General features: G+C 42.0%; 1 long non-coding RNA gene across 1 annotated transcript in view; it reads left to right on the top strand.

Moving 5' to 3' along the window:
- LOC140456788 (uncharacterized) overlaps positions 1-23,899 on the top strand; it is a 30,058-nt gene extending 6,159 nt beyond the window's left edge. The window contains exons 2-3 of the long non-coding RNA XR_011953125.1: positions 19,733-19,777; positions 23,462-23,899. This is a non-coding gene — a long non-coding RNA (uncharacterized lncRNA). The remainder of the gene's footprint in view (positions 1-19,732; positions 19,778-23,461) is intronic.
- The last annotated feature ends 2,008 nt before the right edge of the window (positions 23,900-25,907 follow it).

Here is a 25,907-nt window from a genome sequence, read left to right as displayed (position 1 = left end):
GGTTGGTAGATGGAGTTTAATTTCGATAAATGCAAGGTGCTGCATTTTGGAAAGGCAAATCAGGGCTTGGCTTACACACTTCATGGTAAGGTCCTGGGGAGTGTTGTTGATCAAAGAAACCTTGGAGTTCATAGTTCCGTGGAAGTGGAGTCCCAGGAAGACAGCATAGTGAAGAAGGCATTAAGTATGCTTCCATTTGTTGGTCAGAGCATTGAGTATAGGAGTTGGGAGGTCATGTTGCGGCTATACAGGGCAATGGTTAGGCCACTGTTAGAATAGTGCGTGAAATTTCCCTCATAAAGGAAGGGTGCTGTGAAACTTGAAAGGGTTCAGAAAAGATCTCCAAGGATGTTACCAGGGTTGGAGGGTTTGAGCGACAAGGAAAGGCTGAAGAAGCTGCAGCTGTTTTCCCTGGAGTGTCGGTGGCTGAGGGGTGACCTTATAGAGGTTTGTAAAATCATTGAGGCATGGATGGGATAAATAAGGTTTTCTTTGTTTAAAGGCAAATGTGACATTGATGTTCCAGGTGTGATGCAACTGGTTAAACCACTCTGCATTAAGCCAAACAGAATTCACTTAAACACTACAGTTGAAACACAAACAAAAGAAAGTGGCATTAAACGATTGGAAAACATAACTGACTACTTGATACAGTAACTTACTAATTTCCTGATCCAATGTAATAACATCTCATAAACACACCCCTTGGCAAAAAGGTAAATTCAAACTCATATTCTTACAGGCAGGAGGGAACAACATCCAGAGAAATACCCGAGTGCTCAGTTAGGAATCATTCACTGAAGCATGCAACCTTCTGATACTCAAAACATCTTGGGAATGCTGCAGCTCGACCAAAACTAGAAGAACCTGAACTGGCCACTCCTTTTCCATTGTTAAACTTTTTTAAAGAAAAAGCTACAAACACTCTGGACTCTTCAGCATCTCTGCCCTTACAATCTCTCTTCAAAAAAACACAGGACAAAAATAACATTTTTATGATAACAGCATCCTCACATCACCACACCCCCCCCCCACTCCCCCTGCCCCCGACAGACACACACACACACACACACACAGTCTTTTGCTATCTCTCTCTCTCTCACACACACACACAGAGGCATGGTCTCTCTCTTTCTCTGACTCACTCTCTTACACATGCTCAGGCACAGTGTTTTTCTCTCTCTCTTACACACACACAGACACACACACAGAGGTATGGTCTTTCTCTCACATACAAGCAGACACGCACATACACAAATACACACACACACACATACACACACAGACGTATGGCCTTTCTCACTCTCTCTCTCTCTCTCTCACACACACACGCACACACACACAATGAACTATTATCTTTTATTTATTTTATGGGGTGTGGGTGTCGCTGGCTGGCCAGCATTTTATGCCTGTCCTTAGTTGTCTTTGAGAAGGTGGGGGTGAGCTGATTTCTTGAACTGCTGTGGGTTAACCTCCAATGTAATTTCTGCAGTGAATCTTGTAGATAGTAGCAGCAGCAGTGTGTACTGAGCATGTGTGGTGGAGGGAGTGGACTCTTGTGGATGTGGTGCCAATCAAGTGGGCTGCTTTTCCTGGATGGGGCCAAACGTCTTGAGTGTTGATGGGGCTGCACCCATCCAGGCAAGTTGGGGGAATTCCATCACACTTCCAACTTGTACATTGTAGATGGGGGACAGGCTGCAGTATTCCTTGCTGCAGTATTCCTAGCTTCTGACCTGCTGTTGTAGCTACTGTGTTTGTGGCAAGTACAGTTGAGTTTCTGGTCAATAATAATGCCCAGGATGTTGAGCAGCTTATTGCTGAGCAAGTGCTGCTTTATAGTAATGTTCATGACACTTTCCATCACTTTACTGATGATCAAGAATAGACTGATGGGGCGTTAATTGGCTGGAATTTGTCTTTTTTTTATGTACAGGACATCCTGGGCAATTTTCCACATTGTTGGTTTGGTACTCGTATTGTAATTGCACTGCAACATTAATAAGAGACAAAGATGATTTCATTTTAAAAACCTTAGTCTTAATCTATTATTACGTGACAATACATACACCTTGCATCACCTGGAACCATGCAAGTATTCACTACAGCATTCTGTTTCTGTCCATTTACTCCTGCCACCAAATCCCTCCATCTTACATTCTCCAAGTTGTGACAAGTCATCAGCAAATGCATTTTCTCGTCCTGCCACGTGTATCATTTTCAAATTGAATGGCTGCATTAATAAGCTCCATGTAAACCATCTGGAAGTGCAGCCCTTACATTCCACCAAAAGCTTTAATGGGTTATGATCAGTACAGACAATTGACCAAGGCCCATTACTGATAATACAAATGTTGAAATGTTGGAACACCAAGCTCAAGGTTCTCCTTCTCAATTGTGGAATATTTCTGATGAATATTCGATTTCCTGAAGAAATACCCAATGGGGCTTTCTATCTTCTCATTGTCATCTTGTAAGAATACAACACCAACACTCATATCACTCACATCAGAAGCCATCTTGAGGAGCTTTGTGCAATTCGGCGTCGCTAACACTGGGGCAGTGGCTAACACAGCTTTCAGGTTGGCAAATGCCTTCTGACATTCTACTGTCCACTGAAATTTCCTGCACTTCTTCAATTAGTCAATCAGTGGAGCAACCACACTACTATAATTTGGTACAAACTTCTGGTAAACCTTTTCATTCCCAGGAATCATAGTCCTGCTGTCGTTGTCAATGGCATTGTCGGGGCCATCTGCCCATGCCTGACAACATGGCCGAGGGACATGACTCGGACTTTGGCGAATTCACACTTAGCCAGGTTTATCACCAGCCTGCCTCCCAAAGTCAATTGAATACTTCCAATAAATGCTGCAAATGTACCTTCCGTGTGTGACTAAAAGATCACAAGGTTGTCGATGTACACCGTACAATTGAACAACCCAGAAATTACTTTATTAGCTAGCCTTTCAAATGTGGCTGGCGCATTTTCTAAACCAAATTGCATGACTTAAATGAATTGGATGCGAGCATAAGAGGCACAGTTAGTAAGTTTGAAGATGACACCAACATTTGAGGTGTCGTGGACAGCGAAGAGGGTTACCTCAGATTATAACAGGATGTGGGCCAATGGGCTGAGAAGTGGCAGATGCAGTTTAATTCAGATAAATGTGAGGTCCTGCATTTTGGGAAAGCAATCTTAGCAGGACTTGTACACTAAGTGGTAAGGTCTGAGGGAGTGTTACTGAGCAAAGAGACCTTGGAGTGCAGGATCATAGCTCCTTGAAAATGGAGTCGCAGATAGGTAGGATAGTGAAGGTGGTGTTTGGTATGCTTTCCTTTATTGGTCAGATTATTGAGTACAGAGTTGGGAGGTCATGCTGCAGCTGTACAGGACAACGGTTAGGCCACAGTTGGAATATTGTGTGCAATTCTGGTCTCCTTCCTATCGGAAAGATGTTGTGAACCTTGAAAATGTTCAGAAAAGATTTACAAGGATATTGCCAGGGTTGGAGGATTTGAGCTATGGAGAGAGGCTGAATACGCTGGGGCTGTTTTCCCTGGAACATCGGAGGCTGAGGGGTGACCTTATAGAATTTTACAAAATTATGAGGGGCATTGATAGGATAAATAGACAAAGTATTTTCCCTGGGGTTAGGGAGTCCAGAACTAGAGAGCATAGGTATAGGGTGAGAGAGGAAAGATATTAAAGATACCTAAGGGGCAACGTTTTCACACAGAGTGTGGTACGTGTATGGAATGAGCTGCCAGAGGAAGTGGAGGCTGGTACAATTGCAACATTTAAAAGGCATCTGGATTGATATATGATATTCAAGGAAAGAATCAGCTGGTTAAGCCACCTCATTGTAAGCCACCTTATTTAAAAGATTACTGAGGGATATGGGCCGGCGCTGGCAGCTGGGACCAGTTTGGGTTGGGATATTTGGTCGGCATGGACGGATTGGACCGAAGGGTCAGTTTCCATGCTGTACATCTCTATGACTCTATGACTTTAAGTTGGTAACATCCATTCATTGTTACAGAAGATGAAATTGTCTTCACTCCTTCGGATAAAGGTACCTGCCAGTATCCTCTGAGCAAGTCCAAATTACAAATATAAGTTGCTTTGTTCTACCTTTTCAATACAGTTTTCTCAATGTCGAATTGGATATGAATCAGACGCTGCAAGTGCATTAACTTTGCAATAGGCTGCACGCAATCATCTGGTTGTGGCACCATTACTATGACTGAGCTCCAATTCCTGCAACTCACTTTGATACTGTTGTTTTGGAACATGCGTTCAAGTTGTCTTTGAACCTATACCAACTTTCTTTGGCGTAAATCTATAAGGATATTGCTTAATTGGAACAGTATTTCCTATATCTATATCATGCATAATTAAATTAGTACTTCCCACCTTATTCCCACATATCTCACCCATGCAATAGAAATAACTCTTTCGGGTCACTTTGATTTCCGGTGGAAGGTACCTCAATAATTTATACCAAATTTTGAGAACGTCCTCATTGTCCATTTTAATTTAAGCAAAGTCCAATTCAGAATCCTGTGAACTCACTTTGTCACGCGTGTTGTATCCAGTAACACATTATCCTTTTACTTGCCTTCTCAATTGTTATGGACCAGACCAAACCCCTTAAAACATTTCAAGAAGGTAGCCCAGACCCTAACTTTGCTAGTTGTTTTGAGAAGGTGTACAGTGGATATTCAAGGAGAGAATCATCTGGTTAAACCACCTCATTGTAAACCAAACAGGATTTACTTAAAAGATTACTGAATGAAACACAGAACAGAAACAGATTACCGAATAACTTATGCTATCCTAAAACCTAACAGTGTATCTGTTCCAAGGTACTTACAACATCCCCACAAGCACCCCTTGGCACAAAAGGACATATCAAACACAAGTTATCACAGGATAGACACCTGAGAGAGATTACCAGCCTGGACCTGCTTCTTTGGGTCCAGCAGTCTTTCTTCACGCGAATGCTTAAAAAGCCAAACCAGAGGAAAGCTGAGCTGGGAGAACTGGCCGCTCCCTTTAAATATACAAATGTTTGTTTTTTAAACTTGAAAGCATTCTGCCTGCGGCAGTATCTGTTATCTATTGTCAAATTGGCTCTCGAACCCTTCCAAACTCAGACCTTTCCGAACCTGTGTTTTTATGACCTCCAGAAGAAAAAAGACCGAATGACAACCTAACCTTGTTAAAGTAACAGCTTTGTCACAGTATCAAATTATCATTTGAGCATATTCACATTACACTGTGAGATTGCTTTCTATTTGCAGCCCTTATCAAATAATTCACCTCACTCAATTTTTTTTCACTTTGATAAGTCCCACTAAATCTTGCTTTTATTTGTTCAAGTAGAAGTAACACTAACACTTTATCCATGTTCAAAAGATTGCAAATTTTCGATCTCTTGTCTGCTTCCTGCTTCATCACGTGCTGTGCTGCTTTTAAATGCCATCGACCCAACTCCCCGCTCAATTTTATCATTCCCTAAAATTTGATACACAGTTTAAATATGTAGCTGAACTCTGACTCACTAATTTCTCCTTATTTAATTTCAGTGGTCCTCTCAGCTCATGCCCCAACACTCATTCAAATGGACTGAATGAGGCAGATTCATTTAGTACATCCCGATTGGCAAGATGTGCAAATGGAATTCATTTATCCAGTTGGTTGGATTATCTTGAATATAAGCCCACAATATGGCCTTCTCTAACTTTGCTAATGGTCTTTGAAGTTTGATGCCAAGTTTCTAACACTCCCTGCCATAAATTTGATGTAAAATTTGATCGTTGATCTGGTTGTACCTCTGTGGGTAGTCTTTATTGAGTTAAACACTGGGGTCACTCTTCTACAATCCTTCTAGCAGTGGTATTGCACAAATGGAATAGCCTCTGCAAATCTAATGGACTCATCGATTATTGTTAACAAATACTGATTCCCACTTTTTGTTTTATGTAGGGGACCTACTGAATCAGTTAAGAACCTTGTAAGACCATAAGACATAGGAGCGGAAGTAAGGCCATTCGGCCCATCGAGTCCACTCCGCCATTCAATCATGGCTAATGGGCATTTCAACTCCACTTAACCGCATTCTCCCCGTAGCCCTTAATTCCTTGTGACATCAAGAATTTATCAATTTCTGCCTTGAAGACATTTAACGTCCCAGCCTCCACTGCACTCTGCTGCAATGAATTCCACAGGCCCACCATTCTCTGGCTGAAGAAATGTCTCCGCACTTCTGTTCTGAATTTACCCCCTCTAATTCTAAGGCTGTGTCCACGGGTCCTAGTCTCCTCACCGAATGGAAACAATTTCCTCGTGTCCACCCTCTTCAAGCCATGTATTATCTTGTAAGTTTCTATTAGATCTCCCCTTAATCTTCTAAACTCCAATGAATAAAATCCCAGGATCCTCAGCCATTCCTCATATATTAGACCTACCATTCCAGGGATCATCCATGTGAATCTCCGCTGGATATGCTCCAGTGCCAGTATGTCCTTTCTGAGAAGTGGGGACCAAAACTGGACACAGTACTCCAAATGAGGCCTAACCAGAGCCTTATAAAGTCTCAGCAGCACAACAGCTTTTATATTCCAACCCTCTTTAGATAATTGACAACATTGCACTCGCTTTCTTAGTCACGGACTCAAACTGCATGTTTACCTTCAGAGAATCCTCACCTAGCACACCCAGATCCCTCTGTACTTTGGCTTTATGAATTTTCTCACCATTTAGAAAGTAGTCCATGCTTGTAATCTTTTTTCCAAAGTGCAAGACCTCGCATTTGTTCACATTGAATTCCATCAGCCATTTCCTGGACCACTCTTCCAAACTGTCTAGACCCTTCTGCAGCCTCCCCACTTCCTCATAACTACCTGCCTGTCCACCTAACTTTGTATCATCGCCAAATTTCACTAGAATGCCCCCAGTCCCTTCATCCAGATCATTAATATATAATGTGAACAGCTGCGGCCCCAACACTGAACCCTGCGGGACACCGCTTGTCATCGGCTGCCATTCCAAAAAAGAACCTTTAATCCCAACTCTCTGCCTTCTGTCAGACAGCCAATCCTCAATCCATACCAGTAGCTCACCTCGAACACCATGGGCCCTCACCTTGCTCAGCAGCCTCCCGTGTGGCACCTTATCAAAGGCCTTTTGGAAGTCGAGGTAGACCATATTCACTGGGTTTCCCTGGTCTAACCTACTTATCACCTCTTCAAAGAATTATAAAAGGTTCCTCAAATGCAGGGATGGGTATTAAGGTGCTGGTTTTATTACTGCCTGAGGTTTTCCAGGTGCATGACATGTATGACATTTCTATCAACTGTAAACTCCATTTAATGCAGTCTCGACCAGTAAAAATGTTCTTGAAGTTTGGTGAGTTTTATCACTCCCACAATGACCTACAGGTAGCTCAGGTGCTCCATGCCACACCTCCTTTCGAAAAGCCCCTGGTAATGAATTTCTGCCACTTTCCCATCTGCCTGAATATGTCATCGCCTCCATTTCCTCATCAAGACATCATTTTTAGGTTAGTGACATTTGGGAATGCTTTCAGATTCTACGTCTGTGTGTGCCTTTCAATAGATTGCTTCAGTATTTCATCTTTCCGTTGGAGCTCAGTTAATTTCTCTGAACTGAAAATATCCATTTGTTCGTCATCTGTTCTTGTTTTGTCTCAGTCATTCAATCAAATAGGGTCTCTGATAATTCTGCTTGAACTTGCTTATCTGTACTCTTTGTTTTCTTCTCCTGTGTCAACTGGTGGCTTTGTGACTTTGTTATGAGTATGTTAATGTTCTCCAATTTTTGCATGATTCACATAACAATGGTGTTCATTGTATTTTATTTGGAGCATGAGATAATCCATCCAAAAGAATGTTGTCTTATGGCATTCCATTAGAGTGACAACTAACTTTTCACTGCCCAATTCTAACAGCAGACCTTGTCCCAACAATAGTCTTCACTTCTGACTGAATAGTCAATGTTTCGGGCAGGATACTCCATGAAAAGCTTATGCCCCAAACGTTGACTCTTCTTCTTGGATATACTGTCTGACCCGCTGTGCTTTTTCAGCGCCACGCTTTTTGACTCTGAGCTGCAGTCCTTTCTTACTCCCTTTCCCTTGGTTGTCTGGTCTGGAATAATCTGAGAGGTATGGATGCCCTTGTAAGGAGTTTTGTGGTCCTGGAACATACAAAGGGAGGAGTGAAAAGGCTGTTGTATGGAGACATGCAGCGTTTGTTGGGTTGAATTGAGATGTGGGTGAAGGTATCCCAGTTAGAATGCTGAGATTTGGAGGTGACATGACAAATTCTTGAATTCTGTGTCCTCTCAAATGGAGAGTCCCTAAATCATCCAACAAGTATATCTTGGGCATGTTGACAGAATAGAAGCATGTGATATGTGAACTTACTTCCTGCATGGTGAGATTCCTAGAGCCAGGCAGCTAGTGATGGACCAAATACTGAAGAATGGTATGACAACCCTGAACATTTACTATACATGGAGAGAGTCCCTATTGGCTGAGAGAAATGAATGGGAAGATTCCATTGGTTTGACATGAGCTGTCAGGGTGACCTTAGACGCTAAAACTAAAGATAATAACCCATCATGACACTCTGTAATTGTTAGTGAGAAATTGGTGATAGAAGCTGTCTCTTATGAATCAGTCTTTTCATCAAGCAGTAAAGTTACATTGCATGGAGGCACACAATCTGAAATACATCAGAGCACCTTCCAGCAACTGGAGCATGCTGGTGGCCTCTGACAAACAAAGTAGTTTCAAGGAAATATGATGTGTTTCACATGGCTACAGATACAGAAATGTACATGCACACATACACACGCACATACCCAGATACCACACACACAGACATACACCTACACAGAGACACAAACAGACACAGATACGCACACATCCCTACACAGAGACACACACAGACACTCACACACACATACAACCACACAGACACAGATACATAAATACACAGATAAAGCACACAGACACATGCGCACACACCACCACACAGACACACACACACAGAATTGCAGACACACAAACAATTACAGAACAAAATGACATCTTGTGTTAAGAATGAGCAAAGCTGCCCTTCAATCATCACATCTTGACACTTGGGAGGCGATGTATCATTGAAATTTGAGAGGTTATGTCTCCATATTATTTTTCGGGTGGGATGATGAGTGATATTTTGAGTTAAATGAGGAAGCACTAATACTGTCCATGGTTTTCTCAGGGCAATATCCTCTTAAACATAGAAGATAGGAGCAGGAGGAGGCCATTCAGGCCTTTGAGCCTGCTCTGACATTATCATGATCATGGCTTATCGTTCAACTCAACAACCTCATCCTGTTTACTCCCCTTTGAACCCATTTGCCTTAAATGCTATATTGAGCCACATCTTCAATACATTCAATGTCTTGGCATCAACTAATTCCTGTGATAATGAATTCCACATGCTCATCACTCTTTGGGTGAAGAAATGTCTCCCTCCTCTCTGTCCTAAATGATCCAGCCCAAATCTTCAGTCTGTGTCCCCTGATTCTAGACACACCTACCATCAGGAGCATCCTCCCTGTATCTACCCTGTCTTGTCCTGTTGGAATGAGATCCCCTCCCATTCGTTTAAATTCCAGCGAATACAATCCTAAACTGGACAATCTATCCTCGTATGTTATTTCCAAGCAAGAACACCCTTCCTCAGAAAATGAGACCAAAACTGCACACATTGTTTGAGGTGTGGCCTCACCAAGGCTCTGTATAACTGTAACAATACATCCCTGCTCCTGTACTTGAAGCATCTCACAATGAAGGCCAATATAGCATTTGCCTTCTTTACTGCCTGCTGCACTCGCATGCTTACCTTCAGCGACTGGTGCACAAGGACATATAGGCCCTGCAGCACACTCTCCTCTCCCAATTTACAGCCAGTCAGGTAGTAATCCACCACCTTACTTTTGTCTCCAAAGTGAATAACCTGACATTTATCCAGAATAACTGCATCTGCCATTGATTTGCCCTCTCACCCAATCTGTCCAGGCCATGCCATAGCGTTTCTGCATCCTGGTCACAGTTCACCCTCCTACCCAACTTGGTATCATCTGCAGCCTTGAGATATTACATTTTATTCCTTCATCCAAATCATTAAAATAATTGTTAATAGCTGGGCTCCCTGTGGCACCCCACAAGCTACTGGCTGCCAATTTGAAACGGACCCCTTAAGCCCTAATCGGTTTCCTCTCAACCGATCTGTTTTCTATCTATCTCAGTACACCTACCCCAATCCCATGCGCTTTAATACTTTACAGTGATGTCTTAAGTGGGACATTGTTAAAAACTTTCTTAAAGCCCAAATATACCATATTGACCAGTGCCCCTTTGTCGACTCTAATAGTTACATCTTCTCAGAATTCCAATAGATTTGACAAGCATGATTTCCCTTCCATAAATCCATGCTGACTCTGTTTGATCTTGCCACAGCTTTCTCAATGCTCGGCCATAAAGTACTTGATAAAGGATTTGATAATTTTCCCCACTACTGATCTGAAGCTCACTGGTCTATAATTCCTTGGTTTCTCTGTACCTCTCTTTCTGAGTATTGGAGTGGCAGTAGCAGCCCTTCAATCTGCAAGGGCTGTACCAAAATCTAATGAATCCTGACAACCAAAGCATCCACTATTTCTAGAACCATTTCCTTAGTACTCTGGGATATAGATTTATCAGGCCCTGAGGATTTATCGGGTTCAATCCCCTCAATTTCCCAGCAGCATTTCTCTATTAATATTGACCTCCTTCAGTTCTTCCCTCTCACTAAATCTTGCATTCTCCAGGATTTCTGGTACTTGATTTGTATCTTCGAGTCAGAGAGTCCTACAGCACAGAGAGAGGTCGTTTAGCCCAAACTGGTCCACACTGACCAAAATGTCCACCCATGCTAGCCCCATTTCCCTGCATTTAGGCCACACCCTTCTAACCCTTTCCTATCCATGTATTTGTCAAAATGCCGTTAAATGTTGTTAACGTACCCACCTCAACCACTTCCACTGGCAGCTCATTGCATACGCGTGCCAGCCTCTGTGTAATCAAATTGCCCCTCAGGTTCCCTTTTGTACTTTTCCCCTCTAACCTTAAACTAATGCCATCTAATCCTCGATTCCCCAACCCTGGCAAAAAAGACTGAGTGTATGCCTCTCATAATTTTGTACAGTTCTATAAGGTTCCCTCTCAGTCTCCTGGACTGCCAAGAAAAGAAGTTCGAGCTTGTTCAGCCTCTCCTTATAACTCAGACCACTGAGTGCGAGCAACATCCGTATAAATTTCTTCTGCATTCTTTCCAGTTTAATAACTTCCTTCCTCGAGCAAGGTGACCAAAACAGAACATATCCTCCAACTGCAGCCTCACCAACCTCCTGTAAAACTGTTGTATTTTGTGAAGACAGAACTAAAGTATGCATACAATTGTTCAGCTGTTTCGTTGTCCTTTGTTATACATTTCCCCATTTCCATCTGTAGGGACCTACATTTGTCTTCACCAATCTCTTTCTCTTCACGTACTGTAGAACCTTATAGTGTCAGTCTCCATGTTCCCTGTAAGCTTACTTCCTTTTGTACTGTGTTTTCCCCATCTTAATCAATCCCTTGGTCCTTGTTTGCTGAATTCGAAACTGCTCTCAAACATCAGACCTATTATTTTTCTTGGCCAATCTCTATGCTTCTTCCTTCAAATGGATACTATCTAAATTCCTTTATGAGCCATGGATTGGCCCTGTTACCCATTTTGCTTTTCAACCAGACAGGAATAAATAGTTGTTGCAGCTCCCCCATGATTTCTTTGAATATTTGCCAATGCCTATCTCCTGTCACACCTTTAAGCAACTTCCACTAATCTATCAAAGCCAACTCATGCCTTATATATCTTCATAGTTTCCTTTATTAAAATTCAGCACCCTAGTCTCCAAATCGGCTGGCTCACTTTCCATCTTGATAAAAAAGTTTTATCATGTCATGGTTACTCATCCCCAAGTAATCTCACGCAGCTGGATTGGCAATGATTCCCTTCTCATTACACAGTGCCCAGTCTAAGATGACCTGTTCTCTAGTTGGTTCATCCACATGTTGGTTAAGAAAACCATCCCATATGTACTCCAGGAATTCCCCTTCTTAGACATTGTGGCTAATTTGATTTGTCCAATCTAGATGCAGGTTAAAATCACCAATGATCACCGATGTCTCCATGTCACATGCTTGGCTAATTTCCTGTTTAATACTATTCCAACATGACAACTGCAGTCTGGGGGTCTCTGTATGACACCCACTAATGTTTTTTGTCCCTTGGTATTTCACAGCTCCACCCACACAGATTCCACATTGTCGAAGCTAATGTCCGAAAAAGAGATGAACAAAAATACGTGACCAGGAATTGAGATATTTCTGCTCAAATATTGATCTTGGTTTGATGCTAATTAGCCTTGTCGACTTTCAATGAATTGCTTCGTAAAATCTGGGACCGCCAGCAGAAGGTGATGAGCTAGAACATTTGTGGAATTGCTTTCGCAGTAAATGAACATAGACACATTTTGTTGAGATTTTCACAGTCGATGCAATGACAGTGCTTCTCCAGCAGTTGGAAGTGAGGGCTGATAGTAGATCCTTCACCCAACACCTTCACTCATAAAAAGTTAAGGCACACAAAAGATTGACTGAGGCTAGTTAGTTTAACATCATTTATTGAAAAAAATGGTGGAGTCTTTAAAAAGGGATGTCATAGCAGAAAACTGAGAATGGCTTTACCAAATGGAAATCTTGCCTGACAAAAGTATCGGAATTCTTGGAGAAAATGGAGGAAACCGTGATTGTAATATGTTTTGATTTTCTGAATGTGTTTGATAGCACCCATGGATAAGATTACTGAATAAGAAAGGAGCCTTGGCTTTGGAGGTACTGTATTAACATGGAGAGAGGGTTTTTGAAATCCCAATCAGAAAAGTTTGCTTAAGTGTTTTATTGTACAGGATGTCAACCTGTGGAGTACCACAAACATCTGTTCTGGGGACAAAGAAAAATTACAAAGTATTTTGATGACTTAGATGAGGAAAGTGAATATATTGTAGGCAAGTTTGTGAATGACTCAAAAATTGGAGCGGAGACAAGTGGTGAATATGACCCAAAAAGAAGTTTGCGGAGGGATACAGATAGGACAAGAGAGTGAACAAGGAGCTTTGCATAATAATGTAATGTGGATGAAATAAATGAGAACAGACATAAACCGTGAAGTTATGCATTTTAACAGGCAAGATAGAAATTGTGTTCAGAAATCTACAGGGAGTCTGCATCTCCAAACCACAAAAAGTTAGCTTTTAATTTCAACTGTCAATAAAGATGGCAAATGTCATGTTGGGATTTGTTTAAAAATTAATGGAATATTGAGATTAGGAACAGTCAGATAGAGCAGCTAATGTGTAGGTGAGGAGCTGCTGCAGGTGTTAGGATTCCCATTTTTCAATCATTGGGATTTCTTCAGGGATAGAAATGACCTGAATAAGAGGGATCTGAATTGGAAGGGGACCGATATTCTTGTGGGGAAATTTGCTAGCAGTATGCTGAAGGTTTTAAACCAGTAAGGGGGATGGTGGGAACCAACAAGATCGTGAGAAAAGAGAAATGTTTGAGGTGTGATATGGTGAGCAGTTCTAGGGGTCAAGGCAGATAACAGTTTGGCAAGAGCGAGGGAAGGCTGCTAAACTGCATTTACTTTTATGCAAGAGGCCTAACATGTGAGACAGATGAACATAGGGCATAGATGGGAATGTGGGACAAGGATATCATTACCATTACAGAAATGTGGCTCAGGGATGAACAGGACTGGCAGCTTAATATTCCAGGATATAGATGCTATAGAATGTATAGACAGAGGAGCAAGAGAGGAGATGGAGTGGTGTTTTTGGTTAGAAAGAACATTACAGCTGGATGTAGAGAGGATATGTCTTGGAGACTGCCCAGTGAAGTTATATGGATGAAACTTAAAAATAAGAAAGAGGTGATGACCTTGCTGGGATTGTAAAATGGGCCTCCTAATAGTTAGTGGGAAATTTACAAGCGATTATGCTATCTGTAAGACAAAATGGATAATGGTAGTGAATTTTAACTTTCGAAACAGAGTTTGGGGTGGTGTTAAGATCTTTGAATGTGGAGAAATTGGTTAAGTGTGTACAAGAAAATGTTGTCATTCAATATGTGGATGCACCTACTAGACAGTTCGCAATACTTGACCTTCTGTTGGGAACCAAGACAGGGCAAGTGACTGAGGTGTCCACAGGGGCACGCTTCAGGGAAAGTGATCATAATTCTATTGGTTTAATAATAATGATGAGAAAGGATAGAATTGATTTAAAAATGAAAAGTTTCAAATTAGAGTCTGGCCAGTTTCGATGGTATTAGACTTTGAGAAGTTGGTTGGGGGAGGTTATTCACAGGTAAAGGGACGGCTGACAAGTGGGAGGCCTTTAAGAATGAGACAATGGGAGCTCAGTGATGGTATGTTTCTGTTTGTGTGAAGGGCAAGGCATGGGGAAAGCTCAATGATGAGGGAAATTGTAACTCCTGTCCAGAAAAAGAAGGGGGAATTCATCCGATATGGACAATTGGGATTGAGTGAATCCTGAAAAGGGTATAAGGGAAGACGGAGTATACTTAAACAGGAAATCATGAGGTAAAAAAGAGGACGTAAAATTGCTGTGGCAAATAGAATGAAGGAGAATCCGAAAAGATTCTAAAATCATTTGAAGGTTAAAAGAATAACTAAGGAGAGAATATAGCCCTTAAAGATCAACATGGCTTTCCATGCATGGAACCACAGGAGATGGCAGAAACTCTAAGCAAGTATATTGCATCAATATTTACAGTAGACAGGAGCATGGAAGCGAAGAAACTTGGGAAATAAATAATGTGATCTTAAAATGAGTTCATTTTACAGAAACGGAGGTGTTAGACGTCTAAAGTAGAAAAATGGAAATAAATCCTAGAGACCTGATTAGGTATTTCCCAGAACTTTGTGGGAAGCTAGGGAAGAGATTCCTGGACACTTTGCTGAGATATTTGTATCGTTGATAATCATAGATGAGATGCCAGAAGACTGGAGAGTGACTAATGGGGCAGCATTATTGAAGAAAGTTGGATGGAAAAGCCAGGGAACCATAAACTGGTGAGCCTTTCACCCCAGAGATGCTGCCAGACCTTCTGAGCATTTCCAGCAGTTTCTGCTTTTGTTTCTGATACACAGCATTCACAGTTCTTTCAGTTTTTATTTAGTAGTTAGAGAACATTACTTTTTGAATTGGAGGTCTGTTGGAACATAACAACATCCGAACATAAGAAATACAATCGGGAGGAGGCCATCTGACTCCATGAGTCAGCTCTGCCTTTCAATAATATCGTGGATCATCTTTCAATGGACTGAGACTCCACTTACCCACCCCTCACGATAACCCTTCATTCCTTTACTCTTCACAAATCTATCTTCACCTTTAAAACATTCAGCAGGTTAGCCTCAGCTGCTTCACTAGGCAGAGGATTCCAGAGATTCACAACCCTTTGGGTGAAGACTTTGGCTTGACCAGCTATCCTTAGTAGCCACACATGCAGATGACAAGCAACATGAGTTCGACTGGGTCAACACTACTATTATAGGACAAGCCAAACAGAGAACAGCCAGGGAATTCCTCGAGACATGGCACTCATCCACTGATTCAATCAATAAGTACATCGACCTGGACCCAATATACCGGCCACTGCAGCGGACAGTTGGAACTGACAACCGGAAGCAGCAGATACAAATCACTATAAATGCCGGAGAAAACATCACAGAAGCGCTTCACAGGAGGCTCCCAAGCACTGAGGATGTCACCTAGAGCGGGGGTGAAACATTTGCAACACAAGTTCCCAGCTCGGTGAACAGAACCACAACAACGAGCACCTGAGCTACAAATCTTCTCACAAACTTTGAGCCTCCCTGTTTCTCTCTTATCTATCCCATTTATAATTTTACAATCCCCTCCCACATTCTTCTCAATTCCAACGAGTATAATCCCAGTCTGCTCAATCTCTCCTCATAAGCCAACCCCCTCATTTCCAGAATCAACGTCGTCAAACTCCTCAGCAAACCCCACTCCAGTGCCATCTCATGTAAGGCGATGAAGAGTGTACAGAGTAATCCATGTGTGGCCACACCAGCGCCCTATACAGCTGCAGCTCCTAATTTTAAACTCTATCCACTGGCAATGATGGACATTATTCCATTTGTCTTCCTAATTAGCTGCTGTACTCGCAAACCATACTTTTGTGTTTCATGCACAAGAACACACAGGTCCCCCTGCACAGCAGCATTCTGTAATTTTTCACCATTTTAAAGTAGACCACTTTGTTATTGTTCCTGCCAAAATGGATGACTTCACGTTTATTAACATTGTACTCCATCTGCCAGACCCTTGCCCACTCCCTTAACCTGTCTATATCCTTCTGCACACTTTGCCCTATCACTCATTTAAGTGGCTTCTGCGAACTACAACACACTAGACTTGGTCTCTAACTCGAAGCAATCTACCTGAATTGTAAACAATTGCAGTCCCAACAATTGTAACCAATTGCATTCTCAACACTGATCCCTGAGACACATCACTAGCCACTGATTGTCAACCAGAAAAACACCCATTTATCCCCAATTTTTGCATTCTGTTAGTTAACCATTCTTCTGTCCATGCTAATGCATTGCCCGTAACACTGTGTATCTTTATCTTATGCAGCAGCCTTTTGTGCAGCAACTTGCTGAATGCCTTTTGGAAATCAGGATACACCAGATTCACCAGTTCCCCATTGTCTACCATGCTCGTTATAACCTCAAAGAATTCCAATAAATCAGTTAAAGATGACTTGCCTTTCATGAACCCATGCTTCATTAAATAAATGTAGGTGTTGCATTTTTGTCAGGCAAACCAGGGCAGGACTTATATAATTAATGGCTGGGCCTTGGGGAGTGTTGCTGAGCAAAGAAACCAAAGGGTGCAGATGCATCATTCCTTGAAAGTGGAGTTGCAGGGAGACAGAGTGGGGAAGATGGTGTTTGGCATGCTTTCCTTCATCGGTCATAACATTAAGTGGAGGAGTCGAGATGTCATGTCTCAGCTGTACGGAACATTTTGTGAGGCCACATTTAGAATTATTACAGACAAATCCTGCTGACCATTTCTATCAAGGATTTTGTGAAACTTGAGAGGGTGTGGAAAAGATTTCCAAGAATGATGCTGGAACTGGAGTGTTTAAGGTATAAGGTGAGGCTGAATCGGCTGGGGCTTTTCTCTTCCCTGCAGTGAGAGGAAAGGAGGCTGAGGAGTGGCCTGAACAAGACCTATAAAATCATGTGGGGCATTGATATGGTGAATAGCCCAGGCCTTTTTCCTCGAGTGAGAGAGTCCAATACTAGAGGACAGCGGATTAAGGTGAGAGGAGAAACGTTTGAAAAGAACCTGAGGGGTAACCTTTTCACGTGTATGTATGGTTAAAGCTGCCAGTGGTAGTGGTGGAGGCGGGTTCCATTACTGCATTTAAAAGGCACTTGGATGGGTGTATGAACAGGTAACATTTAGAGGAAGATAGGCCAAATGTTTGGCAAATGGTACTCAGTCAGATTGGGATGTCTGGTCAGTGCAGTTGGACCGAATGGTATGTTTCTTTGCTGGATGTCTGTATGACTATAATCTTTGTTAAAACTGAAAAATACCTCTATTCTTACCACAGCTGGAATACTGTGAATTGTTCTTTGGACTCAAATCACAAAGAAATGGTACACTGGAATGTGAGACAATCCACACGAGGTTTAGTCGACTGATCCTGAGAATGCAGGGACTGTCTTGAGAGTAGAGATTGAGTCATTTGGGCCTATACTCAATGGAACATAGAAGATTCAGTACTGACATTCTGAAACATCTATTATTTTCAGGAAACTTGATGGTGTAAATGCAGAAATGTTGTTTCCCCTTGTGGGAGAGTTTCGGACCAGGGAGTAGAATCTCTGAATTAGAGGTCACAAATTTCAGGCAGAACAGAATTTTGTCTCCCAGAATGTAGTGAATCTGTGGAATTCATTTCCACCGAAGACTGTCGAGGTTGGGTCATTCAGTGTTTCGAAGGCTGAAATGGACAGGTTTTGATTTGGTAATTGAATCAATGCTTACAGTTAAAACGCTGGAAAGTGGAGCTGAGGATTATCAGTTCAGCCATGATGTCATTGTTTGGAAGACCAAACTCCATTGGCTGAACAAGCTGCTTCTGCTTCCCTATCATTGACCTTTGCTCTAAGTTACTCTTTTCAGAATTATGTCGGCCTCATTTAAATTTCATGTTTGAAGCCCAGCTGCTTCAATCTCTCCTCATCATGAAAAAAGACAGGGATCATCTTTCTTCCTGTTTGATGGTATTGCATTCTGCCTCGAATGCAGTGACTGCATTTATAGTCATAGAGTCCTCCAGTTCTGTTGAATATTTGTCAAACACAACCACGACTGTCACAGAAAAGGTTAAAGACAAATCAAAACTACATTTAAACAACCATATCAAGCACACTGTCGGCATGTGTTGCATGGAATAGACACATATTGCATATCTCTCAGCACTCATCCATTAAACACTGCAAGGGTTGTTCATAGATGATTTGCGTATGTTTCTGTAGATGATAATCTGCTTGTATAACAAAGTTTCGATGCATAGTGTTGTTCCCTTTTTATTCTGGTATCAAGCATTTCAAAACCAGAAAGACAGTGGGTAGGAGTCCAAGCCCCTTTACACGGCTACATCAAATGTTTTCCGTGATTGTACAGCTCATGTAATGGGCTGGGTAAATCTCCCTCTATATTGTGCTGTCCAATGCAATCATGTCAAATATATTTTGGTTTAGACGTAGAGTAGAGCTGCATCCAGGGTTCCCTAAAAAAACCCTCCCAGAGTAGGTACAACACAGAGTTGATACAGAATAAATCGACCTCTACAATATTAAACATTCCATGAGATGTGCAGTAAAGGTTAATTATAGTCTAAATAAGCATTGCCCTGAACCATTAAACATTCCTCAGCCAAGAATAATACTGCTGAGATACAATGAAAACGCTATCACAGTCTTGCAGCCTCATTCCTATCAAGCATTTCCAGATCACTCAATACTCAGACAGATTTTTGAGAAAATCTGGACTCAAATCTCTCGAATGAAATGGATGAATGTGGCTGAGAGGATATGTTGGGGAGGTGTTGGATCAGGTTATTAAGGAAAACATCGTCCGATTGTGGAGAGGCAAAACACGGCATCAGATAGAAAGAAAAAAGGGGAGAAGGCAGGAGGGGAAGAGAGAAAAATAGAGACAGAAATATTAGCTGTGCCAATGTATCTCTGAATTATAGACTTTTGACTAAACATGACAACTGATACCTCTGTCATTCAACAATCATACAACTTATGTATTAAAAAGTCCTAACATCAATTAGTATTGGAATCCATTGAGTTATTTGCATTTTTTCCACAATTCGTGTGCTGTGCTTGTGGGGAAATATAAATTAGGGTTTTGTGGTTCTGTAATCTATTCTGAGAATTCTATTTCTGTGTTTATTTACATAAATGCTTAATTGGCTTCAAGGAAGTGATGATGACAGCAAAGCCAGATGAACAAAGTGATTTGTTGGTAAGATTCAAATCGAAACAAGTATGTTTTAAGAATATTGACCATTTGTAGAAGTGAATACAAATTTATGAAGACGAATTGCAACAGATTTTATTGATTGAAAACTTTTATTTAGGTTAAAAATTCAGTGCTGAAAATTCTACAATTAAACTTAAATGTTGAACTGATCTTCTCTGAATGACCAATGATTTATATTGTAGTCCGTTTAGACGGTGCAACATCACTCAAAGTGTGTGTTAGAACATTCACATGAAATACTTGAAATGACATCAGGAACTGCCGCAACAATTACATTTAATTGATATAGTTGTTGTGAGGTTTTTTTACACGTTTACTTTCTGGTTAGGGTCAGCGATGAGTCCCTATCCCCAATTGCCCATTGAATAACTTGCTAAAGCCACTTCAGAACACAGTCAATTACTTCCCAGTGGGTCTGGAATCTCATGTCGGCCAGACCATGGAAAGGTGACAGATGCCTTGGCATTCGTGCAGCAGCTGTTTTTGTATTTTTCCATTGACTTGGGCTACATGGTCACCATTTGGCTTTCTTTCTGATTCCAGGATTTCTTTAAATTCAAATTTCACCCTGGGCAAACGATGGTATTCCAAACCCTGGCCATTCAACATCAAACTGGAGTTCGAGAATCCTGGTCTCATGATATCATCACTGTGATCCTAATGTGGGAAATGCACAGAAAGCACAGAAATGCAATAAATCTGACACTTTACTTCATGAACAAATATTGGAGTGCAATACTGGCAAGAACTCTCTTGCTGTTCACAGCAACACCACAGGAGACTTTGCATCCAATCATCAATCTTAAATGTGTACCGGGCTCTGTCTGAACAGCCTGACTCACCATAATTTGCATTTTTGAATTCTGCACTGACTTATGAAAAAGTTAGTCACATATCCCAAGAAGGTAGTCATCAGCTGCCTTTTTGAAGGTCTGCCATCTTGCTCGGCTAATTATGGTTGAACTTTCTTAAGCTTTATTACAACCAAATGGCTTCTCAGTCGAGACTGTAGTGCTGGAAAAGCACAGCAGGTCAGGCAGCATCCGGAACAGGAGAATCGGGGTTTCGGGCATGAGGCCTTCATTAAGATACCCGATGAAGTTGTTATGCCTGGAACGTTGATTCTCCTGCTCCTTGGATGCTGCCTGACCTGCCGTGCTTTTCCAGCACTACACTCTCAACTCTGGTCTCCAGCACCTGCAGTCCTCACTTTCTTAGTCAGGTTCGGCACAGGAAAGGAACCATCGCCTTTTTGTTGAACAGGTAGGCAGGCCAGGTAGGAAAGTCACACATCCTCCTCTGAAGGACAATACTGAACCATGTAACATGTTTCAAAACTTTGGGAGGTCTGTGATTATCATTCATTACCCCAGCATTTTCTTTTCATACTCTTTCATGAATTGAAGCTACCGTGGTAGAGATTGATTCTGGAACTTTGCTCCAAACCTTTTGATTGCTTATTAAATACCCATAGTGCCTCCTCAACCACTTTCTCAAACTGTCATGTTAGCTTGAATGATTTTTTTTATTGACTCGTGGAACACGGTGGTTGCTTTCAGTTGTCTGTAGGTGATCTTCAGACGATGGCAGAAAGCTGCCTTTCTGAAATAACATGTTCCAAAATGGCCTGAGGAAGGGAGTTCCAGATTTTGACCCAGTTACAGTAAAGGATCGATGATATATTTCCATGTCAGGAGTGGTTTCGAGAGGAGCTTACAGTGGTGCTGTTCCCATGTATCTGCTATTCTTGTCCATCGAGATGCAAGTGGTAGTGGGAAGGTACTGTCTAAGGAAGTGGCTAAGTTTCTGCAGTGCAGTATTTCAGATAGTGCATATGGCAGGTATGCCTGAAGAAGGGCTTATGCCCGAAACGTTGATTCTCCTGCTCCTTGGATGCTGCCTAACCTGCTGCGCTTTTCCAGCAACTCATTTTTCAGCATACGGCTGGTACTAAGCATCAGATATGGAGGCAATAGACAATTGTGGATGTGCTGCTGATCAAGTAGGATGTTTTGTCCTGGACAATGCCTAACTTCTTGAGTGCAGTTGAAGGTGCTCCTATCCAGTCAAGGGGTGAGCTGTGCTATTACTCTCCTGACTTCTGTCTCTTATAGTCAATTGTCTTTGCAAGTCAGAAGGGTGAGTTACTCGCTGCAGTATTCCTCACCTCTGTCCTGTTGTTACAAACATTGTATTTATATGGAGTGTCCAGCTCAATTTCTAATGAACAATAAAACCCAGGATGTCGATGGTGAGGGATTCAGTGAAGGTAACACGATTGAATGTCAAGGGGTTTTGGTTAGCTTCACTCCTATTGTCAATGGTCTTTGTCTCGCAGTTTTGTGGTGTGAATGCTATTTGTCACTTGTCAGCTCAAGTCTGGATATTGTCCAGATTTTGTTGCGTTTGAATGTGGACTGAGGAGTCACAGAAAAAGTGCTAGATCAATGCACATTTCACCTCTGACCTTCTGATGGAGGGAAGGTCATTGCTGAAGCAGCGGAACATGATTGGGCCAAGAACACTTTCTTTAGGAACTCCAACAGAGATTTGCTTTGGCTGAGACGACTGACCTCTAACAAGCAGAGCCATCTTCCAATGTGGGAGGTCTGACTGCAGGCAGCAGGGAGTTTGTCAACTGATACCCATTGAATCTAGTTTTGCTAGGACTCCATAATATCACACTCTGTCGAATGTGACTTTAATGTGAAGGGCTGTCACTCTCCCCTCATTTCTGGAATTCAGTTCTTTGTCCATGTTTAAATCAAGTCTGTAATTCAGTCATGAGCTGAGTAGGCCTTGCATGACCCACATTTATGCAGGTTATTGCTGAGCTAGTACTGCTTGATAGCACTGTGGAAAGCACTTTCCGATACCTAACTCATGATTGAGCATGGACTGATGGGGCAGTAATTCACCAGGGTGGTTTGACCTGTTTTCTGTGCCCAGGACATACCTGGCCTATTTTCCAGATTGTCCATGCCAGTGTTGTAGCTGTACCGGGAGTGCTTGGCTAGCACAAGTCATCAGTATTATTGCCAGAATTTTGTCAGGCTCCATAGCATTTGCAGTAACCAGTGCCACTCGCCCAACAGTGTCTTGAGTTCACGTGGAGCGAAGCGAATTCCCTGCTGACAGGTATCTGTAACATTGGTGATCTATGGAAGATGCTGAGATGGATCAGACAATTGGCACATCTGGCTGAAGGTTGCTGTGAATGCTTCAGCCTTAACTTTTGCGCTGATGTGTTGTTCTTTCCAAAGCAGAGCAAGGGAATATTTGTGGAGCTTATTCCTTCAATGAGTTGTTTAATTATCAACCTTAATTCACGACTTGATGTGGCAGCACTGTGGGCTCAGACCCCAGCTTCCTGAATTAATGGTCTAGCCACAATATCGAGGAGATAGTGAGGACTGCAGATGCTGGAGATCAGAGCTGAAAATGTGTTGCTGGAAAAGCGCAGCAGGTCAGGCAGCATCCAAGGAGCAGGAGAATTGACGTTTCGGGTATGAGCCCTTCTTCAGGATTCCTGAAGATCGCTTATCCTTTGTATTTTGTAGATTCCAACAATACATCATATATTCACTTAAATTGTTAGTCTCGAAAATGCTTTACTTCACAGACTTTAGGATATAATGTTCTGTTTTCAAATCTTCTCTCCGACAGGCAAGGTCATCGATGTCACACTGGCTTTCCTCCTCACTAATTGCAAAACCAAATGTTTTTCACCTCATCTTTGAACTTACTAATCAAAATGGCTCCATTCTTGACTAGACCGTTCATATACTCTGCAAACATCAAAGGATCCAGCACCAAGTCATATAATAAGCCACTGGACACAAGATGTCTTCACAATGACTACCTTCAAACATCACCTTCTGCCAACAAATAAACCTTCGATGCATTTGCCAAACTGCACCAGATCCCATGAACCCTTACCTTTTTGAAGATGCAAGATCTGGTCAAAAACCTGATTGAAGTCAAGAAGCATTACATCCACTTTTTACACCCGATGTCACATCTTATTGCCTCTCCGGAAAACAGAATCAACCACTTCCGATATGATATCACTTCCACAGTGTCAAGAACAAACGGACAGATTGCTGTAGGTCTCAACATTGTATTTAATTCCATTCCCATTTTCCACAATGAAACAGAAGAGACACAAGATTATTTCAGCTAGAGTAAATTATCTGTCAGAGAGATAAGAAGAGTTACCATGCTGAATTTTATTGCTTAAACTTTACTTTCCCAAATTTTAATTGATGCTGTCTCTTAGATTTACTTATTAACTTCCCTCAAGCCTTCTACTTTTAAGCACAGGTTTATGAGCGAAACTACGTATTGTCATTTAGCTCCTTTCACCTGATGGTAACTCTACTTATCTCTCTGACAGATAATTTACTCTAGCTGAAATAATCTTGTGTCTCTTCTGTTTCATTCTGGGAAATGGGAATGGAATTGAATACAATGTTGAGACCTACAGCAATCTGTCCGCTTGTTCTTGACCCTGTCAGTGTGTGTTCACCCTCAGAGGGAGGAAGACTGTTTGTGCTGATAATACGGAAAGTAGCGCCTGATGGATCATTCTCAGCTGGCGCGCAACTTCCTGTTTCTATGTGCCAGCAGCAAGCCACACATCTCACTTCTGATCAGAAAATAAACCCAGGGGATGCAATCTGGCGGAAACATCTGTCAATGTGGCCTATATCAGGACACAGAGTGTGAAGCGATCACATCGAAGTGACATTTGCAAATCGACATTTCGATCTCTGTTTCATGGTCTGATTCCAGGACGTCATTGGACTCGTCTCTCGACCATCGAACAATCTCATTCGATTCACTAACATCTGGAACATATCGACATGCACCTTGTCATGTCTTTGATCTTGGACACCTTGTTACTCTCTCTTCAGATTTAATGTTCCCAGTTTTTGATTCTGCCTTCTGTATCCATCACCTCCCCAGCCGAATACATTCTGTTTGATCTGTTTCCTAAATTTTGATCAACTAAACAAATAATACAGTTTTGTACAGACAGGTATGTCGGTCTGTCAGATTAACAGAATCAATATATGGAGAGATCACCTTGTCAGTATCTAACTCTGACCGACATTGAATTCAAATAAACCACAGCACTGTATGGATTCAAACTTTGCAAATCCTCTCTCTTTGAGAGAGCTTGTTCTAACGGTTAATTATTTTCTTGATTATTTCAGAAACTATGACTAAAAATTCCTATTTTTAACAAAGTTTCAAATATTATTAAAAGTTGCAGCACTGGCATTTCCTACAGCGAGCTTTGGGGTGTTTAAATGTTCTGGTCAAAATTTGCTTCAAGCAGAAGACCTAATCATTGGTTTCTCCGAGTTCCCAGCCATTGTCCTTGCAGTTCCATAATAACTGCAAGCAATTGATAAGCCCCAGAATGAACAGAATGTCCAGGCCCTGTTCACATCCAAACGCCATGATGTAGGCCTCGAAGATCTCCGTTTCTTCCTGTCACGCCAACCCAAGCAGTACATGCTCAACCTCAACTACATTTCCTTTCAATCCTCCCATTTCCTCCAAACCAAAGGGGTAGCCATGGACACCTGGAAAGACCCCAGCTATGCCTGCCTCTTCGTCAGATATGTGGAACAGTCAATCTTGCACAGCTACACTGGTACCATTGCCCACCTTTACCACCGCTACATTGATGACTATATCAATGCCACCTCATGCTACCACTAGGAGGTTGAACAGTTCATCAACTTTAATAAGACCTTCCACCCTGACCTAAACTTCAGAGGGACCATCTAGGACACCTCCCTCCCTTTCCTAGACATCTCCACCTCTATCTCCAGTGACCAACTAAACATTTACTACAAGCCTTCTGACTCCCACAGCTACCTGGACTACACTCCTCCCACCTGACCTCCCGTAAAAATGCCATCCCTTTATTGTCAATTCCTCTGCCTCCACCGCACCTGCTCCCAGGAGGACCAGTTCCACCATAAAACATCCCAGATAACCTCCTTTTTCAAAAATTGCAATTTCCCCTCCCACGTTGTCGACGATGCCCTTGAACCCCGTTCCTCCAACCTCAACAGGGAGCCCTCCTGGTCCTCAA

This window comes from Chiloscyllium punctatum, chromosome 31, assembly GCF_047496795.1.
Source record: "Chiloscyllium punctatum isolate Juve2018m chromosome 31, sChiPun1.3, whole genome shotgun sequence".
NCBI classification, from domain to species: Eukaryota; Metazoa; Chordata; class Chondrichthyes; order Orectolobiformes; family Hemiscylliidae; genus Chiloscyllium; species Chiloscyllium punctatum.
The sequence above is the reverse complement of the archived record's forward strand: the minus strand, read 5'-3'. Positions and strand labels throughout refer to the sequence as shown.